Here is a 17,044-nt window from a genome sequence, read left to right as displayed (position 1 = left end):
GGCCAAGAAGGCTTTTTCTTCGTGGATGGATAATGGATGTCATTATCAATGGATTGGGTCAGTTATCATGAGTGTTTTAGCTGTGTGGGGGTTCCTCAATATCCACACATGATTGGTTCCAGGACTCTGTCCCAATACCAAATTCCATAATTGTACAGTATTCGATAGTAATGCACACACACACACACACACACACACACACACACACACACACACACCCTGTATATATCAACTTAGATAAGCGTCTCTCCTACAACTGTCTGCCAAAGGCCCATCCATGCATTAACTTGGTCTCAAGCCTATGGTACCGGGATATGGTAGAACCATTAGGTGGAGCTTAGTGGGAGAGAGCTAAGTCACTGAGGACATGCCCTTGGGGGCTGACTGGGACACCATCCCCTGCTCTTTCTCTCTTTTGCTTCCTGGCTGCTACAAGATAAGAAACTTTTTCATCCATATGTTCTCCCCAAATATGATGTGCTGGCTCACTTTGGGCCCAAAAGCAATGAGTCAAACCCACTGAGGATTTTAACCTACTAAACCTCTAACACGTGCACCAAACAGACTTGTCTCTTTTCTTCTGCTTTGTTTACCTTTTTTTTTTTAAATTGAAAAAGTTTTTTTCCATACAACATATTCTGATCAAGACTTTCCCCCTCTCCCAGCTCCTCCCAGAACCTCCCACCTCCCTATCCACCCTATTTCACACTTTCTTTTTCTCTTGCAAACACACAACACACACACACACACACACACACACACACACACACACACACACACACCCCACAAAATCAGGTATCTAAATATACAAGCAAAGATCAGTAAGACACCCACAAAAAAAAAATGTCCAAACTAAACCATAAGGGATAAAAGTATACAGAAAGACCACTGAGTTTACTTTCCGTTCTACTGCTGGGCATGGGGTCTACCCTGAAGTGTGGTTACTATTCCCAGTGAGACTCCACTGGGAAGAACTAATTTCTCTTTTGCAGATGGGTACCAACTGCAGACAGCTCCTTAGGAGTGGGAGCCCTTGTCCACATCCCCGTCTCAGCACTGGGACACCATCTGGCTTAACCTGTGCAGGCCCTTTGCATGTGCCACAGTATCTAAGGGTTCATGGGTGCATCAGTCCTGTTGTGTCTGAAGGACACTGATTTTGTGGAGTCACCCATCACCTCTGGCTCTTACAATCTTTCTGCCTCCTTTTCCCTATAGATCCCTGATCCCTGAAGGGAGAGGTTGATGAAAACATCTGATTTAGGACTGAGTGCTCCAGAATCTCTCACTCTCTGCACATTGTCCAGTTGTGGGTCTCTGTACTAGTTCCTATCTCTGATGATGGCTGAACGAAGCAATAGATCTATGGGTGTGGCAGAATGCTGTAAGGAGTCAGTTTATTGCTATGTTCCTTCAGTAGAACAGTAGTACTTGGTTTTCCCTTAGGCCCATGGTCTGTCCAGTTTCAGATTCTTGGCTATCCGAGCAGTGCCAGACATGGGTTCTGTCTCATTGAGGGGAGCTGAAATCTAATGAGAGAGTGGTTGGTTACTCATACCATGTTTGTACCACTACTGCACCATCAGGTTTACATGGTTTGTAGCTGGGTTGATGATTACCTTTCTCCGTTGGTAATGTGCACAGTACCTTCCAGTACCCGAACACTAGTCAGGAGAGGTGCAGGCTCTAGGTATGTACCACTTCAATTTCTCTGTGTGCAGTGAGATATGTAAGTGCTGTCTTCAGCAACAGGGCCTTACCGTCAGTTTCTGACCATGATGGATAATCTTTTTTATGTGTTCTTAGATTCGGTTTGCAAGTTCACAATTGAGAAATTTTGCATCTATGTTCATAAGAGAGATTTGTTGGTAATATTTTTTTTGTTGGGTCTTTGGTTTAGGTATCGGTATAACTGTAGCCTCATAAAAAGAATGAGGCAATGTTCCTTCGGTTTCCATTTTGTGGAATAATTTGAGGACTGGTTGATGATGCTAGTTCTTCTTTGATGGGCTGATAGAATTCTATGCTGAATCCATTCTTGCCCTGAGCTTTTTTTTTTTTTTTTTTTTTGAGACTTTTAATTGCACTTTCTCTTTCACGAGGTGTTATGAGTCTGTTTAAAGTGCTTATCTGATCTTGGTTTAACTTTGGTGGGTTGTATACATCAAGGAATTTATCCATTTCTTTTAGGTTTTCCAGTTTGGTAGGGTACATGTTTTTAAAGTATGTCCTTATGATTCTCTAGATTTCTTCGGTGTCTGTTGTTATGTCTCTTTTTTGTCTCTAATTTTGTTAATTTGGATCTTCTCTCTCCAACTTGTAGTTAATTTGGCTAAGGGCTTCTCAATTTTATTTGATATATAATGAAACTCTTCATTTCATTGCTCCTTTGTATTGATTTTGTTTTTATTTTATTGATTCCGGCCCCGAGTTTGATTATTTCTTGCTATCTACTCCTTTTGGGTACAAGTTCTTTTTGTTCTAGATATTTCCAGTGTACTATTAAGTTGTTAATATGGAACCTCTCCTATTTTTTTTATGTAGGCACGTAGTGCTATGAACCTGTCTCTGGGAGCGGCCTTCACTGTGTCCCGTAGGTTTGGCTATGTTGTGTTTTCATTTTCATTCAATTCTAAAAAGTTTTTATTTTCTCCTTAATTTCTGTCTTGACTCATATTTCATTCAGTAGAGGGTTATTCAGTTTCCATGAGTTTATAAGCTTTCTGTTGTCTCTTTTGTTATCAATATCCAGCTTTCATCCATGGTGGTCAGATAGGATGCAGGTATTATTGTTTCAGTTTAATTGTATCTCTTGAGACCTGCTTTGTGTCCAAGTATGTGGTCAGTTTTGGAGAAAGTTCCATGAGGTGCAGAGAAGAAGGGAATTTTGTGCTTGGGTAAAATGTTCTGTATATATCTCTTAGGTCTACTTGGTTTATAGTGTCTGTTAGCTCCAGTACTTCTGTGTTTGGTTTTTGTCTGGGTGACCTGCGTATTAGTGAGAGTTGGGTCCTGAAGTCACCCACTACACCATGTAAGGCTCAATATGTGATTTTAGCTGTAGTAGTGTTTTGTTTTGTTTTTTTTATGAACTTGTATGTCCTTGTATTTGATGTATAAATGTTTAGGATTGTAGTATCTTCTTGACGGATTTTTCATTTGATGAGTACATAGCATCTTTCTCTATCTCCTGATTAGTTTTAGTAAGTCTGATTTGTAAGATATTAAAATGACTACACCTGTTTGCTTCTTAGGTTCATTTGCTTGAAATAACTTTTCCCATCCTTTTACCCTAAGGTGATGGTGAGGTGTGTTTCTTGAATGCAGAAGAAAGACGGATTGTGCCTTCCAATTCAATCTGTTCGTCTGTATCTTCTTGGGGAATTTAGATGATTAATATTGAAAATTACTAGTGAATGGTGTTTACTGATTCGATTATTTTATTGTTCCGGTGTGGGTTTTTCCCCCCTCTTTTCATTTACTCTTCAGGTATTATTTATTCCTCGTGTCTTTTTGGATGTGGTTGACCTCCTCAGACTGAGGTTTTCCTTCTAGTGCCTTCAGTAGGGCTGGATTGGTAGATAGAAACCATTTAAATTTGTTTTCTCGTGGAATGTCTTTGTCCATCAATTATGATCAATAGTTTTGCTGGATATAGTACTCTGGGCCAGCACCTGGGGTCTCTCAGACTGCAGAACATCAGCCTGGTCCTTCTGGCTTTCAGAGTCTCCATTGAGAAGTCGGGTGTTATTCTAATGCCTTTTATGTTATTTCATCTTTTTCACTTGCAGCTTTTAATATCCTTTCTGTGTTCTGTATGTTCAGGATTTTGCTTATTATGTGCTGTAGGGAATTCCTTTTCTAGACTTTTCTAGCTGGTGTTCTGTATGCTTCTTGCACCTTGATGAGCACCTCCTTCTTTAGGCTGGGGAAATTTTCTTCTGTGGTTTTGTTGAAAATATTTTTTGTGCCTTGACCTGGGTTTTCTTCTCCCTTCCTCTATTCCTATTACTCTTAAATTTTATCTTTTCATAGTGTCCCAGATTTCCTGGATGTTTTGTACCTGGATATTTTGACATTCAACATTTTTTGACTGAGGTATTCATTTCTTAAGTATATGTATCTGGTCTTTAATGCCTGTGGTCCTCTCTTCCATCTCTTACATTCTGCTGGTGAGGCCTGCCTCTGAGGTTTTTGTTTGACATTCTAAATTTTTCGTTTCCTGTTTTATTTCCGTTTCAATGTTCTTCAGTGGTTCTGTTTCTACTTTCATGTCTTGACCTGTTTTCATTATTTCGTTTAACTACTTCTTTGTGTTCTCATGGTCTTCGTTAAGGGGTTTATCATATCCTCTTTAAGGCCCTTGAACATACTCATAACTGCTGTTCTGAAGGCCTTGTCTTGTGCTTATTGCCTTTCTCAAGGCCTACTCTCACAGGGCTAATGGGTTGTGGTGAAGGCATTTGTCTTGGCTGTTCAGGTTTGCATTGGGGTCTAGACATCTGGAGTCATGATGATCCGAGTGTTTATAGATGTTGATATCTAGTCTTGGCTTTGTTGGGTGGGTTTCTGTTCTTTGGTTTCTGTTGCCCTCTCTGGATCTTAGGCAAATGTGGTGGCTGTGGGGACCCTGGTAGAGAGTGCTTCTGCAGTCAGTGGGTGGCAGAAAGGAATGGAGATGGGCTAGGAGGAAAGGCTGAGAGGGGTTCTGTGAAAGACCTAGGAAGATGGGGTCCACACACTCCCTGGGCAGAGTCCCAGGGAGTAGAGGCATGGTGGGAAGAGGGGCTCCTGCAAGCAGGCTGCTTAGGAAGGACTCAGCTTAAGTCTGGACAGAGCATAATGGGAGACCGGAAGGGTAGTGAAAATCGCCTACCCCAGCGCTCAGTGTGGCCACTGTGGGTCCCTGGTGGCACTAGGGGTGTTTCTGGATATCAGTGGCTAATGCAAAGGAATGTAGATAGGCTAGAAGGGAAGGCTGAGAGGGTCCAGGAAAAAGCTAACCAAGAGGCAGAATCCCCGGTGAATGGAGGTAGGGTGGGAGGCTGGGCACTGGCAAGCAGGCTGTTACAGGGCTGAGGGAAAGACTCATCTGTCCTCTCTTTTAGGTCCATTGTCTAAAGTATTTGTTTCAATAATGGCAAACTGACTAAAATATTTTTCTGGCTCCCCTCCCCCCCCCTTCTCTCTTTCTGTGTGTGGTATGTGCCCTTTATGTCCTTGTTCACAAGGATGTGCACAAATGTGTGCACGTGCGTGCAAGGGTCAAGAGTCGGTATCAGGTGTCAATTACTCTCCACCCCATTTTTGAGACTGAACCTGAAGCCCATCGATTTGACTAGACTAGACTGGCTGGCCAATGAGTTCCAAGGATCTGCCTGTCTCGGCTCCTCCAGCCCCGGGGTTAGAGACACACACTGCTATATCCAGCTTTTATGTGGGTGCTGAGGATCTGAATTCAGGTCCTCAGGGTTATACAGCATCTACTCACCAACTGCGCCACCGCCCCAACCCTGGACCATTTTCTTTCTAAATCACCCTGCCTGTATCATAGCAGCAAGGAGTAGATGGGAACAGTAAGAGTGAGGCCCTCGGGACTCCTTACCTTCTATCAAAAGTCCCACCAGAACCAGAAGGGGAATCTCAGACAAGCTGTCATGACGTCACCACGAAGAAAGCTTCCGAGACAGTGTTAGAGACCAGATTACACCCCCCCCCCCCACTGATCTCACTGCTCTGCTGGGAGCTCCACCCACTCAAAGTGGGCTGAGCAGAAAAGGGGCCGAACAGGGTGTCCTCACAGACTCAGACGACTCTGCCACCTCTGCCAAGGACCATGACACTCACTGTAAGGAGGCCCAGAGGAGGCACAGGACAGACCACCACAGGCCAGAGAGGGTAGTAAGGGCTGGTGGGGCTGGCTGACGTCACTTAGAATCAGCTTCCTATTTGAGTAGACCATTAGAGGTGACATGGGCACAGACACTCTGTTTCTTCCACCAAAGCCCAGCAGTCAACATTGGGCCGAACCACACTGTCTCTCACAGTCCTCCACCCACCTTCGTATTTATACACACACACACACACACACACACACACACACACACACACTCTCACAAAGTGGCCTGCCTCTGGTGACCTCTGGCCCTGCTCATCAGTGTTGGGGAAACGAGACATAGGACAGAGGTATGGTGTTAGGTGGACAAGGGTGGGAGAGATAGACCCAAGGTTAAGAGAGAAGCTGGGTCAAAGAGCTAAGAGGAAGGCTGAGCAGAGGGCCTGCCCAACAAGGCTCCCCACTTCCTCCCTGGGCCTTGCTCTCTCCCACCCCGGAGCTCTCCGTGATGGAAAAGGGAGAGAAAAAAAGCAAAGGGGGACAGATAGTCCGGTGATCATGAAGCCCAGATGCATCTGCCTCACACCGGGATGTTCCGATCCACACCTCCCTTTGATGACCCTGAGACGGGCTGTACTGCCTGCAAAGTACACTCAAGGCCTCAGCTCGGCCCTTCCCCATCCCTCTGGCCCTCACGCACCTACACCGTCCTACTGCTCCTTTTCCAGAGCCCCCTAGCCCAGGAGTCACAGTGTGTCCAGCCCTTCATGGCCATCTCTCGTCAAGCCGGACTCGAAAACAGTACATCAACCATGAGCTAAACTATCTCAACTAGGTACCAAATAAATCTTTCCCTTTTAAAAACTGATTGTCTCCTGCATTTTGTTACAGTAACAGCAAGATGACTGAAATATTTTATCAATTATCCCACCTAGGTTATGCCCCCCATCACTGCTAAAATCACACAGGTGACCCAGGTGTGGGAGCGAGGGGGTGGGGCAGTCAGGAAAGGAAAGACCTGTGGGGGGAGGGGTGGCAGCTCCCAGAGAGAAGAGGCAAGAGATAAGTCATATTGTAAAGCGGTGGGGGGGATATCTAACGGCTCCGGGTCACTGGAGGTCACAGGATGGGAAGGGGCATAAAAATGGTAGAAGTGGGCCAACAGCTTTGTGAACTTTCACCCCTACAGTGGCAAGGAACAGTGACAGCAACTATGGTGTAGCCCAGGATAACGGAAGCAGCCCCCTTCAAGTCCCACCTCACCCAAGAACCCCACTGCAGAGATCTGAGCCAGTGAGACCTTGGGGCTATCGGGTGTGTCCAGCTCAGGGCCGGCAAGCCATTGGCAGTGGGGTATAGCCGTGAATAGAGCCTAACACAAAGGATGGAGCATTAAATTCTTTTTAAGTTTTTTTTTTGTTTTTTTTTTTATAGAATCAGATGGCATGGTTGGTCCTTGAGCATAAACTCTGTAGGGACTCACAGCAGGAGGGAAGACAAACTACCATGGCAGATTCCTATCCATACCATCCACACCGGGCATCCCACCACACCCTGGCCCCCGAGGGAGGCCTTCCTGACCAGCTCTAGTGTCCCATCTGCTCCCTAACATGAACGTTGCTCAGCCACGTTGGGGACCTGTTGCCATTCTGGGGTCAGGAGCACAAGGTACTCACTTTAGTCTAACAGTGCTTTCACCAACAGTGCTTTACACACACACACACACACACACACACACACACACACACACACACACGATGACAGAGCCCATTCATCCCTTTCATTGGAGTCTCCTGTGCGGAGGTCACAGACACAGAGCACTGGGGAAGCAGGGGTCCTCAGTATCTGGGGCAACCTGGACCAGGAAAGGAGAAAGAGGAGGAGCACATTAAGCCGAGCTGTGAAGGGTGAGAAGGGAGGAGGGACATTGGCCTCAGTGGCACCCAGGTATCCAGAGTTCTAGACTAAACAGGAGAAGCAGGAGAACAGGGCAGAGAGGAAGGTTCCAGAAGCATCCGGCAGACGTCTGAGAGGCTGGGGAAACGGCTCAGAGGCTAAACCCTTTGCCCAGCAAGTCCCAAGGACCTGACTTACGCCATGTTTGGATGCCAAACTAGCCCACAAGCTTCCAGGAAGCTTCCTATTTCCACCTCTGCTCTAGTCATAGCGTGCTCTAGTCACCACAGACCCGGACTTCACACGGTTCCCAGAGCTCTGAGCTCAGGTCATCACTCTGGCATGGTAAGTAAGCACTTTCCCACCGTCACGGCCCAGGCCCATCTTTCCCTTCTTTAATGATCTGTCTCTATCTCTATCTATGGGCTCCTAGTTCACCTCTCTCATGTCGGAAATCACACCCCAGAAATCACAGTGGGTGTCATCTAGATTCTAATTCACACCTATAACAAAAGGAAGCCCCAGACCTTCCTTGGTACTAACAGCACCTCGCATGCACCCTGCCTGTCTCATCTCACAGAGAACAAAGAGGAGCCCTTCACATGGGACAATGGATAAGGCTCACCCTGGCCACACCCCCACGTGTATGCGCTTGCCAGCACAGGAGGCCACTAAGCAGGCCCAGAGCCAGCAGTCCAGGAAGCCTTATCAGTGCCACTCAATGTCACCTCCTATCAGAGCTTCCTTTCCCCACATCCTCAAGCCCTTGGCCAGATGTGCGCAGAGCTGGAGTGTCTGTCAGCGGCTGCCTGCACACCTCAATGGATGGCTCCAGCCCTTCCGCTAACATCCAGCACCGTATAGCCTCTCTGCAGCGGCCAAATGAGACGGCCCACTTCCCCTGGGAAGGCTGGGGTGAGGTGTCGGGCATAGGTCGGTGCCTGTTGGAACCACCTGTGCCTCTGGGAAGGGAGGAAGTCCTCCCTAAGCCCCCCAACATCCGATCCGGCCTTCCTTGTGACCTAAAGTAAGAACAGACGCTCTGGGTTCAGCTGTATCCCTGAGCGTATGAGACATCCTGCCAAACCTTCCAACTCCACAACAACCCACCCCCTCACACAGACACAGGCAAGACCCCTACAAAAGTCCCATGGCCCATGCCAAGGCCCGGCCACCATCCCAGAGGGCAGGCTAAGCTCCCAGGCAAGGCTTGTTTGAACTGGAGTCCGATCATTTCCTGTCTCCCCCAATGAGAGGCCTGGTGAATGGAGAGCGGAGAAGACAGGACACTCAGTCCCTCACTGAACCTTAGACCCTGGACAGTCACCTCGTAGGCTAAGGCCCTCCCTCCATCAGTGCCAGGGTGAGACTGAGCCTTCTAACCTTGTGGGGACATGTGGACAGATGGACACACACACACACACACACACACACACACACTCAGGACAGGCAGGAATAAGCATGTTCCAGAACCCAGGGTCCAATCCAGGAGCCCGGGAGAAAAGATTACGGGAAAGCTGGAAAGCCCAAGTCAGGCAGGAACTGAAGTTCTGCTGTCCCGCCTGCTATGGGAAGCAGACACTGAACTCCACCCACCACTCACCCGGTGGTGAGCACCCTAACACACAGGCATGCCTACACACAGACACAAGAGCGTTCACTCATGCACCTCCCTCCCGGAACCCACCACTCCATTGCTGAGACCCTCAAAAAGTCATCAGGCCTCACCTTCCTCATCATCTCCTCCGGGTGAGTCTGAGCTGGAGCTGCAGCAAGAAAGTGTCTCCGAGTGAAGCCTCACCCAGTCAGTCGGCCATCTCCCCCACCCTCCCCACTGAACTTCTTCTTCCCAGCACAGGCTGTGGTTGGGGACCGCAGGGACAGGATGCACACTCTAACGCCCTCACAAACTTACAACTGGGGCTGACAGGAAGACAGGCAAAAGGCCCTGTGAGAAACCAGACAGGTTTCCCCTGTGGGAGGCAAAAAACGAGGAAGGGACCCCAGAATCAGGCCAAAGGTCTGTCCATCTGCCCAGGTACCCCTGAGTTTTAGACTGATTCCCTGATACTCTAGGGTATTCTCCTATGGGCCCCTCCTTAACCCTGCACCGGGCAGGGCAGAGTGGCCAGCTGCAGACCCGACAGGGAAATTTCAGGAGATAAAGGATATGAAAAGATAGACCAGGGGGTGGGAGTGGCCAGAGGTGGGCACCCAGGCAGAGAAGGGGTGCAAGGCCCTCCCACCTGCCCTCTTCTGCCCCAGAGGGCTCTCTCATGCCAAGCCCACAGACAGGGCCAACAACAGCAGAGGTGAGCAGCGATAATGTCCATGGGGTCCATTCTCTACTACAAGAACCCTCAGCCTCCAAAACTTCCCAGCACCCCTCTTACACCCACGCTGATCTTGCTGTGCCCTGGAGACGAGTGGTTCTCCTCTCCATCCCTGCTGGGACACTGGAGTGACCTGAGCTGGCCCTCACGAGGACCAGATGAGCAGCTACCAGGTATCCAGGCGGCAGACAGCACCAGCAAAAAGGTAGGTCAGAAGAGAGGATCGAAGCCCGTGCTCCGCACCAGCCTCCCTAGGTCCCTCTCAAATCCTCATTTGAAAGAATAGATCTTGTAAAAAAAATTGAACAAATAGCACAGCACACAAGCTACACTCTCCTCCATGCTCACCAGGCAGCCCTGGCCACCTGCCACGTCTGTTCTTTGTCATGTATCTGTTTGTTTGTTTGTTTGTTTGTTTGTTTGTTTGTTTTTCCCCTTTGAGATAATGTCTCAGGTAGCCCACGCTGACCTCAAACTCACTGTGCAGCCAAGGGTAACTTTGAACTTCTGACCCTCCTATCTCTACCTCCCAAGCGCTGGGATTTCAGGTGTGCCCACCACATCCGATTTTATGGGCTCAAACACATGTATGAGGACAAGTTCAGATGCACAGCAGCCATATAAAAACACAAGGTGTAATAGGGCATGTCTATAATTCCAGCATTGGGGAGGCAGAGACAGATGGATTCCTGGGGCTTGCTGGCCAGTTGTAGAGCTGGAGTGGTGGAATTAGTGAGCCCCAGGTTCAGTGAGTGATCCTGGCTCACAAAATAAGGTGGAAAGCAACTGAGAAAAATAATGATGTTGGCCTACACGCACACATGCACATACACACAAACACATACATAAACATACATGTGTGTACATACACACACACACAACTTTGGTAATCAAAGTGAGGTGTCTCAGGTTTTTTTTTGCTATAATAAAATACCATAGTCAAAAGCAACTTAGGGTGGGAAGGATTTATTTTGATGACAGTTCCACATCATGGTCCATCACTGAAGAAAGTCTGGGCAGGAACTCAAAGCAGGAACTGAAGCAGAAGCCACGGAGGAGAGCTGCTTCCTGGCTCACTCCTCACGGCTTGCTCCGACTGCTTTCTTACAGCATCTGGGACCACTTGCTCAGGGGTGGTACCACCCACGGTGAGCTGGGACCTCCCACACCAATCATCAATCAAAAAAATTGCCCCACAGGCTTGCCAACACATCAGTCTAGTAGGAGCATTTCCTCATTTGAGGTTCCTTCTTTCCAGATGACTCTGGCTTATGTCAAGTTGACATAAAACGAGTCAGCACAGGAGGTCTACAGACCAGCTCCATCACAGGGCCTGGCGAAGAAAGGGAATTCCAGTTTCCATCCAGTCCTGCTGAATTAGTTTCAGATACCCCCCTATGCAGCCTCCACCCTGAGTTCCATGCACAGGGAAGCCTGAGAAGCCCTTGTTCCTGTGGCCCAGCTCCCTCCATGTGCTCTGGCCTTCTGTGAAGTTTCCCTGCTCTTCAAGGACAGTGGGAACTCACGCTTTCACTTTGCATTCACTGTGTCACAGTCCTGTTCCCATCATTATTCTTTTTGCTGTTCAAACGTGGCCAGGGGAGCCTCCTGACATATCCCCATTTATCTTTTTGCACTTCGGTTCTAGCATTGCCAAATGCTCCAGGCTCCCCTGTCCTGTCCTGCCTCTACCCTAGAATCAGTCCTTTCTTCCCTTTGGGTTTATCGCTGCTACTTGGAATCCCTGCTCCCTGGCATTTAGCCTTCACCTCATGCCTCAAGCTCCTGAGTATTACCCTCCATGACAGTCACTATTATCAACTCGACAGGGTATAGAATAACCTAGGAAATGAACCTGTGGATGTGTCTGTGAGTTTCTAGACTGGGTTAACTGAGGTGGAACACCCACCCTAAATGTGGACGGCCCCATCCCATAGGCTGGGGTGCTGGACTTCAGAGGAAAGGAGCTGAGCAGCAGCTCCTTGCTCTCTCCTTGCTTCCTGACTGTGGATGCCATGTGACCAGCTGCCTCATGCTCCTGCCATCACGGACTGTATCTCCTTAAACTAGAAGCCGAAATAAACCCTATCCTCCTTAAATTCCTTCTTGTCAGGTATTTGGTCATAGCAGTGGAAGAAGGAACTAAAGCACCCTCCCTTCAGAAATAAGAAAAGCAGGCCGGGGTAGACCAGATGGCTTGATGGGAAAGAACCTCTTGCAGTAGTACCTGAGGGCCAGAGTCTGATCCCCAGACTCCATGGTGGGAGAAAGCAGGCACACGCAGGCAGGCTGGCACACGCAGGTAGGCTGGCACACTGGCACACACACACACACATACACACACACACAGGCACACATATTAATTAATTAGTTAATTAATAATATATAATAAATTTTTAAGTAATAAAAAGGAAGCAAGCAAACACACTATTGCCCACATTGCTAGGCAGAACAGGGCCAGGTCTATGATCTTGAGTCAGTGCTGCTCAGCCCCGTCAATGTGGGAAGAGAGACAGACCAGGACCAACAAGCCACCCAGACTCATCACCTGTTGGGGCCGGGGCCAAGCTGCAGCACCTGCAGGCTGCTCTGGCTAGTGCTGAGTGTGGCTGGCTCCCGTAGAGATCATAGCTCAGGAATGCTCACATGACTGGCCAGACCCTTTTCCTAGTCTATTCTGCCATTTGAGATGCCTCCAACCACAGCGTCCACTCTTCCTTTCTGGAACAAGAAGGCTATGGCAGCCATGTTGTGAAAGAGGAGACAGAGGCACACCAAACAGGGTGGCATAGGCCAGGACTACAGCTTTATTACCGGGTGGTCTTTGGATGTGGCTCTTGCCACATGTGCTGGTGACAGCTTGAGGAGCAGCGTCTCATCTTACGGAGCCCAGGTGAGCTCTGCCAATCTCTCCTCAGAGTCTGGGTTCAGACACTGAGGTCTAAGCACTTGGTGGTAACTCATAATGACTGTGTATATCTATAAAGGATTTTCTGGACTGGGTTAATGAAGGTGGGAAGATCCACCCTGAATACAGGAGGAACCAGACCATAATCAGGGGTCCTGGAGTGACTAAAAAGGAGAAGGGGAGCTAAGCATCAGCATTCATTTCTCTCTGCTGCCTGACTACAGACGCAATGTGACTAGCTGCTTCACGTTAGTGAGGCCATGTCTTTCCCACCACGACGACGGACTATATAAACCTTCCTTCCCGAGGTTGCTTTCTCAGGTATTTAACTAATGCACACTCCATCCCTTCCGAGTGGCCCCAACAAAACCAACTGAGCCTGCTCCTGACACCTTAGGCCTGAGAAGGCGATCCAGACAGAGCTGTTGCTGTGCCCTACCCCGACCCCAGGAAGGAAGGGAGAGCAACCAAAGAGAGAGGTCAGACCTGGGGCTGGCATCTTGGGAGGGTTGCAGGCTCCTGAGCCTAAGGCCGAGCACCTGCCCCGGCTGTGGTCCTAGTAGAGAGGAGAAGCCTAAGTTCCCACGCAGGGGCTCAGGCTCGGAAAGCAAATCCAGGATGGAGAAGACCGTGGCCAGGAACAACCCTTGGGGCTTCCTGCAGTGCGGCTCCAGCAGGCCAGTCTGCCTTCCACCTTCCAGAGTAACACAAGTACCTGTGATGCTGGTCTTGGGACGAAGCCAGAGACAGAGTCCATCCCACCCCCCAACAGATTAGGGCATTCCCCAGCCCTCAGACAGCCCCTCCCCCCAAGGCAGCAGAAGCCCGTGCCAAGCACTCACACCCAGATATGAAATGACACAGATGCACATATACCCCCCCCCTCCACAGCAGGGACCCCTGCCCATGCTCTCCGGCTGCCTCTGGGCATGTGGGATGATGGAAAGACTCATGAAGAAGCCAGGGAGACATGGAAAGAAGGACCCCACGTCAAAGTGAAGAAAGGCTGCTGGGACCCAAAGGAGTGGAAACCCACAGGGTAGAGCCCACACCTCTGTACCTAGGGTAGAGAGGTCTCCCCGACTCACAGGCTCAGGCTACCTACCCTAAGGGACAGACCTGAGTCCTCTCAGGCCAGCTCCTGCATCCCTTTATGTCATCATCCTTGAACCTCTGTTTCCCCTCGGTAGTGCTGAGATCACAGGTGTGTGTCACCAGCCCTGATTTATGCGATGTGGTGCTGGGGAATCAAAGCCAGGGCTTTGTGTGCATGAGGCTGATACTCTACCACCTGAGCCACATTCTCAACCCTCCAACGTCACTTTCTGTTCTTGCTGTGTTTCGCCAGGGAAAGGGAGAGTGACTGGGGCTTACTGGCCAGGTAGTCTAGTAATCAGTGGCCATTAATTACTAGTAATCTAAGTTCTGGAGGATGGAACTCAGGTCCTCATGTCTGTATGGCAAGTACTGTACCAACTGAGCCATCGTCCCACCCACCAAGCCAGATCTTGATTGACTTTCACTCTATCATGACTTCTATGCTACATGGAGACATTCTCAAAAGGGTAGGTCAGGAAATCCATGCAGGCGAGACTGCAGTGGCCAGAATACGGACAGGAAATGATTAAGAATAATTAAATACATCATAAAAAACGGGCGGGAAGGGGAGATTCAGGCTTGAGCAACTAGAGAAAGACTGTCATTCCCCAAGATGGAGATACATGGGACAACGAGGTACCCAGAGATGCCAGGAAGTTGGGGCATGAGGATCAGGGCCACAGACTCCACCCTTGGAGTCACAGATGGTTCCATTCCTGTCTCCTGTTCCAATCCTAGATAGGATTGCTTGTACCCAAGCCAGCCCACCCCACCTCACCCCCACCCTACCCAGCCCCTCCACATGTGCCCACACATACCTCTGTGACTCTCTTGAGCTCATACTGAGTCTTCCTCAGAGACAGACACCACCTACGCCCACAACTCACAGACCCAGCTCCCTTCGGCAGCCTGCCTGGCTGCAGTTCTTGAGGATCCTGTAAGAACTCAGCCCATTGCCCTGGGCCCCTTGGTTAAAACGGTTAAGGCGGGTTGGAGAAATAGCCCAGATGGTAAAGTGGTTGCCTTGCAAACGTGACGCCCTAAGTTCAAGCCCCAGGACACACATAAAGAGACAGGCATGCTGGAATACCTGTAACCCTAGCACTGCGGGGCAAAGACAGAGGATCCCCAGTCAGCCTGGACTATTGGACCAATGAGAGACTCACTTTCGAAAAGCAGGATGGAGAAGACGGGCCAGTGCTTAAAGAGCTGGTTATGTAAGCAATAGGGCTGGGAGTTCAGGGCCCCAGAGCCCATGTCATTGTTGGGTGGGCAAGACATCTCTCTGTACTTCCATCCTTAGGAGGCCGGCATAGGACATGGCCAAAGCAAGTTGGCTAGTGAGATAGGGGAACCCTGGGTCTGATTGACACCCTGCTCAGAAGAATATGGTGGAAGAGAGAGACAAAGAACAACTCTGGCCTCCATACATATGCCACACACAATAAGACAGTACAAGGTCCTCAAACATCAGCGAAAGGGAAAAATCGTATCCCTTTGGGGACAGTCTTGCAGAACCAGCAGCAGCCACTATGGGGAGCCCTGACTGAGCCTCAATAGTCTGGCCCTCGTACCCAGCCAAAAGCCCGGCAGCCAGGCATGGCCAGTGGAATGTGAACGCCACAGGGTGACCCCAGGGCCTGTCATGTTGGGTGGGGCGCCGTCCTGACAGGCACACGCCCCACCCCTGGCTGGAGTTCTGTACCGACCTATACAGATATATATCATCAGAGCAACCCCTCCTTGCCCCGACACATGTAGGGCTGGCGAGTGTGGTGTTATTCTCAGCCCAGCATGGGGGTGGATGTGCCTCTAAAGCCACCACCTCCCACCCCCTCAGCACCTGCTGCCTGGGCTGGAGAAGAACACACACACAGGCCTAGTGTACCAGCTGCCTTCGCAGACACAAAGCCCTGGGTTCCACTCCCAGCACTTCAAAACAAAAGCACTGGAAAAAAAAATCACATAATTCCATAAAAGCAGACTAATGTATTCCTAGCCCCTCTCCAAGCCACATCAAGAGTAAATCATGGGGCTCGGGGAGATGGCTCAATCAGTAAAGGGCTTGCCTTGCAGATATGAAGACCCTCTCCCCCAAAACTATATGGCATCACAGTACATGCCAGTAATCCCAGCATGGGGAAGCCCTGGCCAGCTTAGTTGGATAGAGAGCTCCAAGCCAGTGAGAAATTCGGTCTCCAAAAAACAGGGTACCTGAGAAACGACACCTGAGGTTGACTTTTGACCTACACATGCATGAATGCACACACATGTGAACACACACACACACACACACACACACACACCCAAGAACAAATTGCGGGAACTCATGTTTCACTCACAACTTTCCGTAACTGCTTCCTATGAGGGAATAGGTACTCGCGTGGGGGTGTATGTCTGTAGTCCCAGCACTCAGGAGGCTCAGGCAGGAGGACCACGAGTTCAAGGCCAACCTGGGCTGCAGAGCCAGACCCCTACTGTTCCTGTGCCGGCAAAGGAAGTGGCCTAGACAGCATGGTAGACAAAGAGGAGACTGGAGAGAGGGTGAAGAGGCCAGAGAAGCCATTGTCCTTTTAGCTCTAGATGCAAGGCAAGGGAAGTTTGGGAGGAAAAGGTTCTGACGCTTGTGTGGTTTTCTCAAGGCCAACACGAGGCCCCGCACTCCAGGTCCTAATGAACACAGCAGAGGAGAGGGAAATGGCTCGGAGAGGTTGAGCACGGCCTGGCTTGCTGTCCAACGCGGAGAGGACTGCCAACTGAATGATGATGGCCTTGCGTGACTTCTGCCTGGGGCCCTGGGCACCACTGGGCTCAACACTTCAGGGGACCACCAGCTCAGAGAGACAAAGTGAGGAGGAGAAGACAGCCAGAGGATGGTCACTATACCTCAGCCTTGGTCAAGTCACCCCAGTCCCTCTCCACTGGAGCAGATACTTCCCTCTATGACTTCAGAACTCTAGGAGACCCAGCCAA

The 17,044-nt window shown here is 49.5% G+C and overlaps 1 protein-coding gene across 8 annotated transcripts in view; it reads right to left on the bottom strand.

Annotated features, from left to right (window-relative positions):
• The window catches only part of Bin1 (bridging integrator 1), a 62,439-nt gene that overhangs the window by 32,525 nt on the left and 12,870 nt on the right, over positions 1-17,044 (bottom strand). The gene's annotated exons all lie outside the window — the stretch shown is intronic.

The sequence above is a fragment of the Peromyscus eremicus genome, chromosome 19 (genome assembly GCF_949786415.1).
Source record: "Peromyscus eremicus chromosome 19, PerEre_H2_v1, whole genome shotgun sequence".
In the NCBI taxonomy this organism is placed as follows: Eukaryota; Metazoa; Chordata; class Mammalia; order Rodentia; family Cricetidae; genus Peromyscus; species Peromyscus eremicus.
The sequence above is the reverse complement of the archived record's forward strand: the minus strand, read 5'-3'. Positions and strand labels throughout refer to the sequence as shown.